Source organism: Zea mays, chromosome 3, assembly GCF_902167145.1.
Source record: "Zea mays cultivar B73 chromosome 3, Zm-B73-REFERENCE-NAM-5.0, whole genome shotgun sequence".
NCBI classification, from domain to species: Eukaryota; Viridiplantae; Streptophyta; class Magnoliopsida; order Poales; family Poaceae; genus Zea; species Zea mays.
Window position 1 is genome coordinate 128,430,833 of NC_050098.1, and position 11,955 is coordinate 128,442,787.

At 43.8% G+C, this 11,955-nt stretch overlaps 1 long non-coding RNA gene across 1 annotated transcript; it reads right to left on the bottom strand.

Moving 5' to 3' along the window:
- Positions 1 to 2,328: 2,328 nt before the first annotated feature.
- LOC103650531 (uncharacterized) lies at positions 2,329 to 3,424 on the bottom strand. The gene is made up of 4 exons (XR_564217.2): positions 3,323 to 3,424; positions 3,184 to 3,243; positions 2,757 to 2,906; positions 2,329 to 2,360 (listed from the first exon to the last, which is right to left on the bottom strand). It is a non-coding gene; the product is annotated as an uncharacterized lncRNA (long non-coding RNA).
- Between the last annotated feature and the right edge of the window lie 8,531 nt (positions 3,425 to 11,955).

Below are 11,955 nucleotides of genomic sequence, written 5' to 3' on the forward strand. Positions count from 1 at the left end.
GCATGGTTGTTGCAGCGATCCTAAATTTATAGAGGAAATAAAACATTTAAAAATAGAAACCGCCACACATATTTTTCCTAAATTTACGTGCATGCATTGGATCGTGTTTGACTCATGCATGCATTCCCTTTTTTGCGCTAACAGACATGGGACAGGTGGCGCACCCGACAGGCTGGTTGGGCGCGCCGGATTGAACCAGTTTGTAGCGGTGGTCGGCCTGGGCTTCCTTTAACTATTGGAAGCCCAGGGCTCCCGTTATACCTACCCTATATATATATATATATATATATATATATATATATATATATATATATATATATATATATATATATATATAGGGTGATGGTAATGGGAGCCCTGGGCTTCCATTAGTATGGGAAGCCCTAATCAGGTATATCTACGCGCGCTCGATCTGGTTCTGGTTCTGGCTCGGGCAGATTGGAGCATAAAATGTGAGCTAAAACAGCGTAAATGAATACGAAATTTAGCGTAAATCTTATATCTGTTTTGTAATAGCAAACGGGGCCTAAAATTACGGCGTAAAAATCGCATGCAGCCGATCGTGCGCGGGTTCTAGCTCGGGCGGATTCCAGCGTAAAATGTGAGCTAAAACAGCGTAAATGAGTACGAAATTTAGCGTAAATCCTATATCTGTTTTGTAACAGCAAACGGAGCCCAAAATTACGGCGTAAAAATCGTGTGCACCCGATCGTGCGCGGGTTCTGGCTCGGGTGGATTTTAGCGTAAAACGTGAACCAAAACAGCGTAAATGAGTACAAATTTTAGAGTAAATCATCGATCTGTTTCGTAACGACAAACGGGTCTCAAATTACGGCGTGAAAATCGCAACAGGCGCTGTCTCGGGCGGATTTTGGTATAAAATGTGAACCCAAACAGCGTAAATGAGTACAAATTTTAGTGTAAATCATCGATTGATTTCGTAATGGCAAATGGGGACAAATTACGGCGTAAAAATCATGCGCGGGTTCTGGCTCGAGCGGATTTAAGCGTAAATCGTGAACCAAAACAGCGTAAATAAGTATAAATTTTGTTTGAAAATATATAAATTACAATGGTCATAGAAGACACTTGTTTTTGTGCATAGTATGCCAAAATGTAAAGTACATCATACACGACCACAATAAATTCTGTATATGAATTAATCCTTTCAGTTGAGAAAGGTTTAGGAGTTCCTGAAGAGCTAAGATAAACAGATCGACTCTATTCCACTTAAAACTTCAAGTTCCTCTCCAACAACCTATCACAACAAAAACACATATACAAGAAAAACACAAACTTTATGAATTATTCCTTCCGAGAATGACATTTTAGCCCTTTTTAAAATACACCTACAAGAAATGAAAGCTCAATATTGGTGGCACTTACTAAATGAATCCCAAGAAGCTTTTGGTTTGCAAATGCAACACAACCTGTATTCAAAGTAAAAATAAATATTATTACAAAACTCAATTATTCAGAGAAAGAAACTCTCAGTAGTCATTACATTCGTATGCTCCACCAAGGTTTGCTTAACAAAGCATAGCTTAACCAATTGGTTACCGCTGACAGCTTTGGTGCATTGATTGGGTCAAAAACTGGTAATGTTGTTCTTTACCGATGCCTTAATTTCCATGCATGAGTGTAAGTTTATAATTCTACCAGGTTCAAGGTTTTGAACCAAAACCAATACATCTAAATGTCAATAACCAGCCTACCCCTAGGCAGCATGGTTTGCTTGAAAAAAGACACTGTCAGTTTTTATAAAGAAAACAGATTTGGTACTGCCAAAAATAAACTATGACCTAATCGCCTGAGTTTCCTTACTATTTCTACATTCATGTACATGAATTGTCAACGCAGTTTGCTTGAAGGAATACCAGATTTAGAACTTTTATTTTTCTAACCCAGTCACTTTTATCTACCTAAATCAGACCAATTCTGAAGGCAAGTTTATTTGCACTGCTAGACAGAAGGACCCAATAGTTCCTTCCAGCAACATTCTTCAAGCAGCACATTTGTATTCTCCAATGCTGTCATAAACAAGACAGAAAGGAATTAATTCCAAGTATAAAGAAATGGGGAATTCCTTTTTTACGTAGGGTACATAAATGGATGGTGATATGTACGAGCGTTGAGAATTCGAAGTATGTTAATTAGAAAAGTGGTGCACATATGAAACAAACACCTCCGTTAAACTGAAAAATCTAAAAGATATATTTATATTTGGCCTCAAATTGCATATATATACATTCAAAACTCAAGAGTTTGACTCAGGCAAAGAGAATCACTAATTATGTTTAACATATTAATATATTTTTCCACATGCAGCTCAAATATCTCTTGGCCTTCTCATTTCGAATCTGCAAAGACCGTAGACAACATTATGGATGTTTTCTCCACATGTGGAATCACAAAATAAACAAATAAATGGGGCCTGAAGGAAATATTTCAGTGGCTTGCAATGGACTTTGTTGATAAAATGGTGCATTAATATTATATTCGCATAGATCCTTTGCTTAGGGACTGTTTGGATACACGCACTAATTGGGGCTGAAAAATAAAAGTAGCTCAAATTACCTATGGTTGGATAGCTATTAACTCTTTTGTTGGGATGCACTAGAGCTATTTTTAGCTAGCTAGTAATTAGCTCTTGTACAAAAACAGGCCCAGAGTCTTGTTAGAAAACATTAGCTACTTTAATGATATAATAGGAGGTTTGGGCAACAGTGACGCAGAAAAAAATTGAGATGTAGTACCTGAGATAAGGTCTCAGATGATAGAGTCCCAAGAAGATCTGTTATAATATCTAATTGGTGTACAATATTCTTCCCAGGAAATAGTGGCCTTCCAGTGAGAAGTTCAGCAAATATGCACCCAATGCTCCAAATATCAATTGCAGGAGTGTACTGCATGAGAATAAAAATGTGTCAGAATTCAGATAGCTGTAACATAAGGCTTTTGGAACATAATCTTGTCTATACACCTCAGTTTTCAGCACAGGTTACTACAAGAAAATAAAGAATACATAATTGCAGGAGTATACTACAAGAATATTCACTACAAGGGAAATATGATGCACTACACAATTGACCACTTCATGCATTAGGAACTTCAATATGCACGTGCATACATAGTGCTCTAACAATATTAACTTTGATGTCATTCAAGAGAAGGAGACATTACTTTGGAGAAAAAGGAACCACATAGTTCAGGTGCCCGGTACCACCTTGTTGCCACATAATCCTTCAAACAGAAAAGTAGAAGCACATTAAAAACGAGAAAGTGGAACATGAATGCTTCCATAAAATGGCAAGCGTCTTACTGTCCAAAATATAGCTGAAGGGGCATCATTGAATGATGCACGGGCAAGTCCAAAGTCACATATTTTCAGTTTGCGGTCCGCGTTAGCCAGTATATTCTTGGGCTTTAGGTCACGATGGAATACATTAGCTGCACCAATATAGACCACCAACTAAAAATTGACTTTTCACTAAAGACGCGGTCAGCTAATTCAGTAGGAACACACGCGAGGACAAGACTTTTTCTCATTGAGCTAGTCGAATCCCTAACAGCAACAAGCAAAGGGAAACTCTGGAGGTGCAGGTGCAGATCAAATCTACCTCATTGAAGCCGAGCCGGTGCCCTGGTCAGCTGGTCAGATTATCCAAAACACAAGTGGGCAACTTAGAGAAGATTTCCCCACAGGATCAGTATAACGCGGACGATGCCAGCAATTGTCGAGATATATAGCTAATAACTGAAGTTTGACGGCGCAAGACGAGAGCACCATACTACTACTACAGATCCGAGCACGAGAGTAAGTTAGGGTTTGGGTGCTCAGTTTCGCACAGCGGTAAGGGAAGACAAGGGGGATGTACCTGATGATGCTCGTCACCGGCGAAGGGCCCCAGGAAAACCTGGGCACCAAACGTGGGGTGGCAGCGCCGGTCGCCGAGTTGTCGCCAAAAGAGGAGAGAACGCACACTGGGGGTAATGGGAAGAAGAGGAAAGGTAGTTGTAAGGAAAATGGACCCCGGGCCTTTTGGCTAATTGAGTTTTGGTGTTTGATGAACAACACAATCCGTGAACTAATAAGTTTTCTAGTGTTTGTGTTTGTAGTTCACAAGATGCGAAGAGAATTGGACCAAGGCAATGAGGATGCAACACCTCAAAAGAAGACATAAAAAGATGCATAGGAGTCCAATACTCAAGAACAAAGAAGCCCGAAGAAATCAGCGAAGAAATCCAAGATAAGGGCTGTCAGCCAGCGCCTGGTGGCGCACCGGACATTGGTGTCCGGTGTGCACCGGACTGTCCGGTGAGGCACCGGACAGTCTGCGCAGAGAGGCCACAGACAGGCGCTCTCTGGCTATAGCACCGGACTGTCCGGTGTGCACCGGACTGTCCGGTGTGCCAACGGGCAGACGGCAACGGTCGGATCCAACGGTCGACTGCTACAGGCGCCAACGGTCGGCTGACGTGGCGTGCACCGGACATCTACTGTGCAGTGTCCGGTGGTGCACCGGACTGTCCGGTGCACCCGACGACAGAAAGCTGCCGCTTTCTGTCCAACGGCTAGTTGGGGGTGTGGAGGCTATAAATACCACTCCAACCGGCCATTCTCAAGTGTGGGAGCCCAAGAAACATACCAAGGCATATTGTAGACATTTCCAAGTGCTCAAACACCCAAGTGCTTAATAGAATCACTCGGTGATTAGCGTAGGTGCTTTGTGAAGTGCTTAGGTTAGTTAGACCGCATTAGCGCTTGCTCTAGGTGAATCCTAGTTAGTTGAGTGAGTTTTGTAAAACCACACAACTCCTCGGCTCTTGCGTGAGTCGTTGTAATTGTACCGAGTGGAGCGAGAGTCTTGCGAGACCGTGACAACCACGTTTGTGTCACGGCCGCCACCGTGTACCGGAGGGAACGAGGCCCGCGGCGTTTCGGCCGGAAGCTCGATAGTGGAGACGGCGGGGAGCGTCCGAGAGGAGCCGGAAGCGGAGCACCACTTGCGCGTGGAGAAGGCCCGCGGCTCTCTACGGAGTTACTCGACCGAGGTGCTTGGCCCTCGCGTGGGCTTCCCTTTGCGTAGGGGCACCAACGAGGATTAGTCGGGACCTTGCGTGGTTCCGGATACCTCGGTAAAAATACCGGCGTCATCCACGAGAGTTTGCTTCTCTACTTAGCTCTTTACATTCCGCATTTATATTAAGCATTTAAGTTTCAATCTTGTAGTCATACTTATTTAGTGTAGATTGAAACTTAGCCTTTGCGGTAGAGATAGCAACACTTAGACAAAACCTAGTTTGCACATTCTAGTCTTGATTATTTGCATAGGTTTTGCTCTAGGGATTTAATTGTGGCCTAGTTTAGTAAAAGTTTTAGAAGTCCTAATTCACCCCCCCCCCCCTCTTAGGTGTCACCCGTTTCCTACAAGTGGTATCAGAGGCCGGTTTGGCTCATTTGAAACGCTTTAGCTTCACCGCTAAAAAGAGCCGACGCTTTTTAGAGGAAGGGATGGATACCCATAGGCCACCACACTTCGACGGCACTAACTTCCCATATTATAGTGCTAGAATGGCCTGTTACCTAGAGGCCGTTGATCTAGGTGTTTGGAGAGTCACTCGTGACGGGATGAAACCTCTCAAGAATCCCGAGAAACCCACCACGAGTGAGGAAAAAGAAATTCATTTAAATGCTAGAGCCAAAAATTGCTTGTATGAATCTCTTAGCATGGATATTTTTAATCAAGTATTTACCTTGAGAATTGCTAATGAGATTTGGCTAAAATTGCATGAGCTCCATGATGGCACATCCAATGTCCGTGAGCAAAAACATTGCCTAGTCTTGAATGAGTATAATTCTTTTGCTATGAAAGATGATGAGCTTGTTAGAGACATGTATTCTCGTTTGAATCTAATTGTCAATGAGCTCAATTCTATTGGCATTAATAAGCTAGGTGATGCGGACATTGTGAGGAAGATTATCTCCCTGCTACCACAACAAAGATATGGGAGCATCATCACCATCCTTCACAACATGGAGGATTTGAGCAACATGACCCCGACCATTGTCATTGGGAAAATTGCAGCCTTTGAGATGTCGCGAAAAATGAGTCGGGGAGAGGAGCCAACTTCCTCAAGGCCATATGCTTTTGCATGTGATGAAAGGAAGGGCAAAAAGAAGGCTCCCACTCCAAGTTCCTCAAGTGAAGAAGAGGAAGAAGAAGAAAGTGATGATGATGAAGATAATCAACCATGCACATCATCCTCCGAGGACGAAGAAACAATCCGACGCGTCGGAAAGGTAATGAGGATGATCCGCAAGATTAATCTAATGGGTGTGCCCCTGCAGGTCGAGGATCTTCTCTTTAACATTGACAGGAAAAACCAAAGGAAGAGAGGATGCTTCGCATGTGGGGAGAAGGGCCACTTCAGGGACAACTGTCCAAATATGGCCAAGCCCAAAAAGGAGAGGAGCAAAGGCAAGGCGCTAACAAGTGTTAGAACTTGGGATGATTCTTCAAGTGAAGATGAACCTCCAAGGACGCGCAGCCACCGGTCCTCGTCACGATCATCACGGTCATCACACAAATGCCTTATGGCAAGAGGTAACAAAAGCATTCCATCCTCTAGTGATAAAAGTAGTAGTGATGATGAAGGTGAGGGAAAGCCCTCTCTAGATGAGCTTGCGGAAGCCGTAGAATTTTTCTAGGATGTTTGCACTAAGCAAAAAGCTCAACTTAAAACTTTGAAAAATAAGTTGGTTAGCTCTCAAAATGATTACAAAGGTTTGCTAGAAAAATTTGAAACTTTTGCAAACTTAAATAGTGAGCTATCAACTAAAATTGAGCTATTAGAATCTAGTGCTCCATCCACTGCTACCGATGATAGCCTTATTAAAAAGAATGAAAAACTTAAGGCTAAGTTAGCTAGCTCCCAAGAAGCTATTGAAAATTTGCTAAAGAAAATGGAAATTCTTAGCATACACAACAATGAGCTAACTACTAAGCTAGAAAACATTGGTAGCACCCCAGCAGCATCTTTAGTTGAAATACCTGAAATAATTAAGAAAGATGCCTCTACTTCCTGCTTTGATTTAATTGATGATTCTAACCCCTGCAACCAAGTCGTTGTTGAGAATATTGTTGTAGAGACATGTACGGATGAGGTTGCAAAGGAAAATGAACAATTAAAGCAAGAAGTGGCTCGCCTTGGCAAGGCTTTGTATGACAAGAAAGGCAAAGCCAAACAAATCCAACCTCCACAGGATAACACCACTGCGGGAGTGAACAAGCCTATGGAGGGAGAAACTGTGATTTGTAGGCTATGCCACAAGGAAGGCCACAAGTCTTTCCAATGCAAGGCGATGACCGGGGATAAACAAAGGCGAAAGCTCAAGCAAAAGCCATCAAGCAAAATCTCCAACACCTACATCAAAAAGGTGAACAAAAAGGATGCTACACCATATTTGATCAAGAAGAAAAAGAACGGAAAGGTGATAGCAATCAAGGCCAACAAGCAAGCCAACAAAGGAAAGGGGGCCAAACGCATCTGGGTGCCAAAGGAGATAATTTCAACCATGAAAAGCACCAAGAAGGTTTGGATCCCGAAAGGGAAGTGAGTGGACCGAAGGTTTGCGGGAAATTTGGAGACTTGGCAAATTTGGGATGTATATCATGGGATACATCATATTGGATCAAGTTTATTGCCAAGTGGGTTAGTGAAAATTTTGGACCCAAATTTCCCACCCATGACTAAGGTAACTAGTTTTATTGTATTCTTCGTTTTTAGATATGTGTATCTATTTACCTTTTATCTAGTTTACCTTTCTTGCCTAGTATTACATTTGTTATGTACTTTTGTTTAAAATCATGCATACTAGGTAAATCATATGGTAGGATTGCTAGTTTTTAAATTCATATACTTAAGCAAACCTACATGGCTTAAAATGTTTAGTTAAAGCACGGCACATAGCTTTTATATCACTCCATAGTAAATGATGCATCAATTGAAAATTTTGATTTCTACAAAGTGTATCATTTAACTTATATGTGCCAAAGTTTGGATTATGGATAATTTGCCCCTCTTGATATCAAATCAAAGTGCATGTCTCCTACAAGTATTCAAAACTTGTATGCACACCTTTAGGGGGAGGTTACTCTATAATCTAACACTTTGAGACTAACACCTTTTCAAGTCTATTTCATGTGATAGTCTCATTGTAAGGAAAATGAAGTCCCCGGAGAAAGACAACAATCTTCCACTGCGAAATCTCCAAGAACTCTCATGTCTCTCAAGCTCGCCATTGATCTTCAATTGGTATCTTTTGAGACTACATTCAGTATCATTTACATGTCTTCTCCGATATTTGATTAGACTATATTTCATATCATATGCTTTCATGTTGCTAAAAATGCATAAGTAGTTAACTCATATTCTGTTACCTATGCATAAGGGAAGCTAGTCTTTTCAAATCATGTCTTGCACCTCTAATTTTTCACATGCTTTTTCCTAAGTAGAGGATCTCTGTCAGGGGGAGTATTTCTTCATCTCTAAAGGGGGAGAAAAACTCTTTCTAAAGGAGAATACTCATTTAGGGGGAGTAATCTTTTGAGGAACTCCTACCAGTGGTATCATTCATGGCTTAATTTAATATCCTTCTAGTGATATCATTTGATACAATTCTTGAGGGCAAGCTTTTATTTACTTCCTACATGCTTTTAATGTCTTCCTTTTCGGTGGTTGATGCCAAAGGGGGAGAAGTTTAGGGACCAAAGCAATGAAAACTATATCAAACACCAAACACCACCAATTTAAAATTTCATATCTCCAAGTGGCTTTTCAAGTGGTTTTGGTTATTTGGTCCAAAAATAGGAAGTAAGTGAATTATGGAGTTAGGGGGAGGCTTAAGTCCATAATCTCACATTACGGGGACAAACATGCATCCTAGCAAGTAGATTGTATATTTATATTCAAATGTTTGTAATATTTGCTTGCTTTGGTTGTGTTGTCATCAATCACCAAAAGGGGGAGATTGTAAGGAAAATGGACCCCGGGCCTTTTGGCTAATTGAGTTTTGGTGTTTGATGAACAACACAATCCGTGAACTAATAAGTTTTCTAGTGTTTGTGTTTGTAGTTCACAGGATGCGAAGAGAATTGGACCAAGGCAATGAGGATGCAACACCTCAAAAGAAGACATAAAAAGATGCATAGGAGTCCAATACTCAAGAACAAAGAAGCCCGAAGAAATCAGCGAAGAAATCCAAGATAAGGGCTGTCAGCCAGCGCCTGGTGGCGCACCGGACATTGGTGTCCGGTGTGCACCGGACTGTCCGGTGAGGCACCGGACAGTCTGCGCAGAGAGGCCACAGACAGGCGCTCTCTGGCTGTAGCACCGGACTGTCCGGTGTGCACCGGACTGTCCGGTGTGCCAACGGGCAGACGGCAACGGTCGGATCCAACGGTCGACTGCTACAGGCGCCAACGGTCGGCTGACGTGGCGTGCACCGGACATCTACTGTGCAGTGTCCGGTGGTGCACCGGACTGTCCGGTGCACCCGACGACAGAAAGCTGCTGCTTTCTGTCCAACGGCTAGTTGGGGGTGTGGAGGCTATAAATACCACTCCAACCGGCCATTCTCAAGTGTGGGAGCCCAAGAAACATACCAAGGCATATTGTAGACATTTCCAAGTGCTCAAACACCCAAGTGCTTAATAGAATCACTCGGTGATTAGCGTAGGTGCTTTGTGAAGTGCTTAGGTTAGTTAGACCGCATTAGCGCTTGCTCTAGGTGAATCCTAGTTAGTTGAGTGAGTTTTGTAAAACCACACAACCCCTCGGCTCTTGCGTGAGTCGTTGTAATTGTACCGAGTGGGGCGAGAGTCTTGCGAGACCGTGACAACCGCGTTTGTGTCACGGCCGCCACCGTGTACCGGAGGGAACGAGGCCCGCGGCGTTTCGGCCGGAAGCTCGATAGTGGAGACGGCGGGGAGCGTCCGAGAGGAGCCGGAAGCGGAGCACCACTTGCGCGTGGAGAAGGCCCGCGGCTCTCTACGGAGTTACTCGACCGAGGTGCTTGGCCCTCGCGTTGGCTTCCCTTTGCGTAGGGGCACCAACGAGGATTAGTCGGGACCTTGCGTGGTTCCGGATACCTCGGTAAAAATACCGGCGTCATCCACGAGAGTTTGCTTCTCTACTTAGCTCTTTACATTCCGCATTTATATTAAGCATTTAAGTTTCAATCTTGTAGTCATACTTATTTAGTGTAGATTGAAACTTAGCCTTTGCGGTAGAGATAGCAACACTTAGACAAAACCTAGTTTGCACATTCTAGTCTTGATTATTTGCATAGGTTTTGCTCTAGGGATTTAATTGTGGCCTAGTTTAGTAAAAGTTTTAGAAGTCCTAATTCACCCCCCCCCCCCCTCTTAGGCGTCACCCGTTTCCTACAGTAGTCGCGGGCTCCCGGAGAACGCACGAGTCGAACTCTAGCGGCGGCGCCGCACCCTCGGAGACCAATATTCTGCCGTGAGATCCGGTAGCCGCGGCTGCATTGAGCTGGGTGGATCTGGATCTGGACAGGGTCGTGGTTTGGATCAGGGAGTGGCTGGCTTGGTGGCGGCGTGGGTGGAGGCAAAGCCTGATGAGGCGGTCGGTGCCAAGGTCTCATGCAACCGCCGCCGTTAAAACCCTAGTTATCTCGCACACAGCAGCCGTCGCACACAGCAGCCGTCGGGGAAGGTTGGATAGAGTAGACGGTTTTATACGATGATGTTATGACGAAATAAGCATAAACTTATGTACAATAAAGCGTAAAAGTTTTACTGACAATATTGGATGACGAGTAAGCGGTCAGGGCTTTCTCCAACTAAAGAGAGCCCAGGGCTCCTAATACATAAACTATATATATATATACACGCGCTAGAAACCCTAGCTCAGTCTTAGCAAATCCCCAATCCAGTTCCCACTCATCTGTTGCCCCGCCGCATTGGCCATCCACCTCACACGGAGCCACAGTCGCAGTCCACAGCCTCACATGCGCGCTTTGCATACCCAGCTCTTGACGACGCCCTGCCCCAATCCCCGTGGATGCCTCGGCCACCCTCTTCGTACTCCTGATGTGCACTTGTTCCTAAGGGCTTGTTCGGTTTAAAGGGGTTTAAGGGGGATTGAAGGGGATTAAATCCCCTCCTATTTAAATTTGTATGGAAGGGAATTGAATCCCCTTCAATCCCTCTCAATCCACTCCTAACCAAACAAGCCCTAAGGTGGCCGGCGGCGGGGAACATGCATCTCCAGTGACCAGTGCCAAATCTGCCTCGAGCCAGAGGTTCGACGGTGAGGGAACATCTCTAGTGACCAGCGCCCCTAATTTATCTTTTGTTTCGCCTGATTTGCTTGTCTGGGATGGAAATATCACCAGAGATTTGACTGCTTGTCAGCATGTGCAGAGAGGGAGTCCAAATCAGTACGTCTGTGCATTAATATTTCTTTTGTTGGCGGTGCAAGTGCAAAGCTCCAAGTACGTGAATCACTATTTTTCATTATGTGTTTATCTATACTATACTTAAAGCATCAGTTTCAATGGTCGTCATACGTCATTTTTTACAAATAACCCCTCACAGCTATTTCAAATTAATCCGCTGCACATCTATAGATGTCAAACGACGTCCGACACGGACTAGATGCACGCGGGCCACAACTATGGCACAGGCACGTCATACTGGTCTGCTAACTGTGTCGGGCCAGCCCGTTAGCCTGTCGATCCATTTAATTAAATCAGCGTAACGATACCCGACACGGGCTGGATGCATGCGGTCCATTTAATTAAATCAGCGTAAAATGTTAAAAAACGGTGCAGGAGGTGGGGATCGAACCCATGCCCTGATGGAAGAAGGGCGGGAGACACTAGGTGAAACTGTCTAACCAGTAGAACATCATGCTAAGATGTTT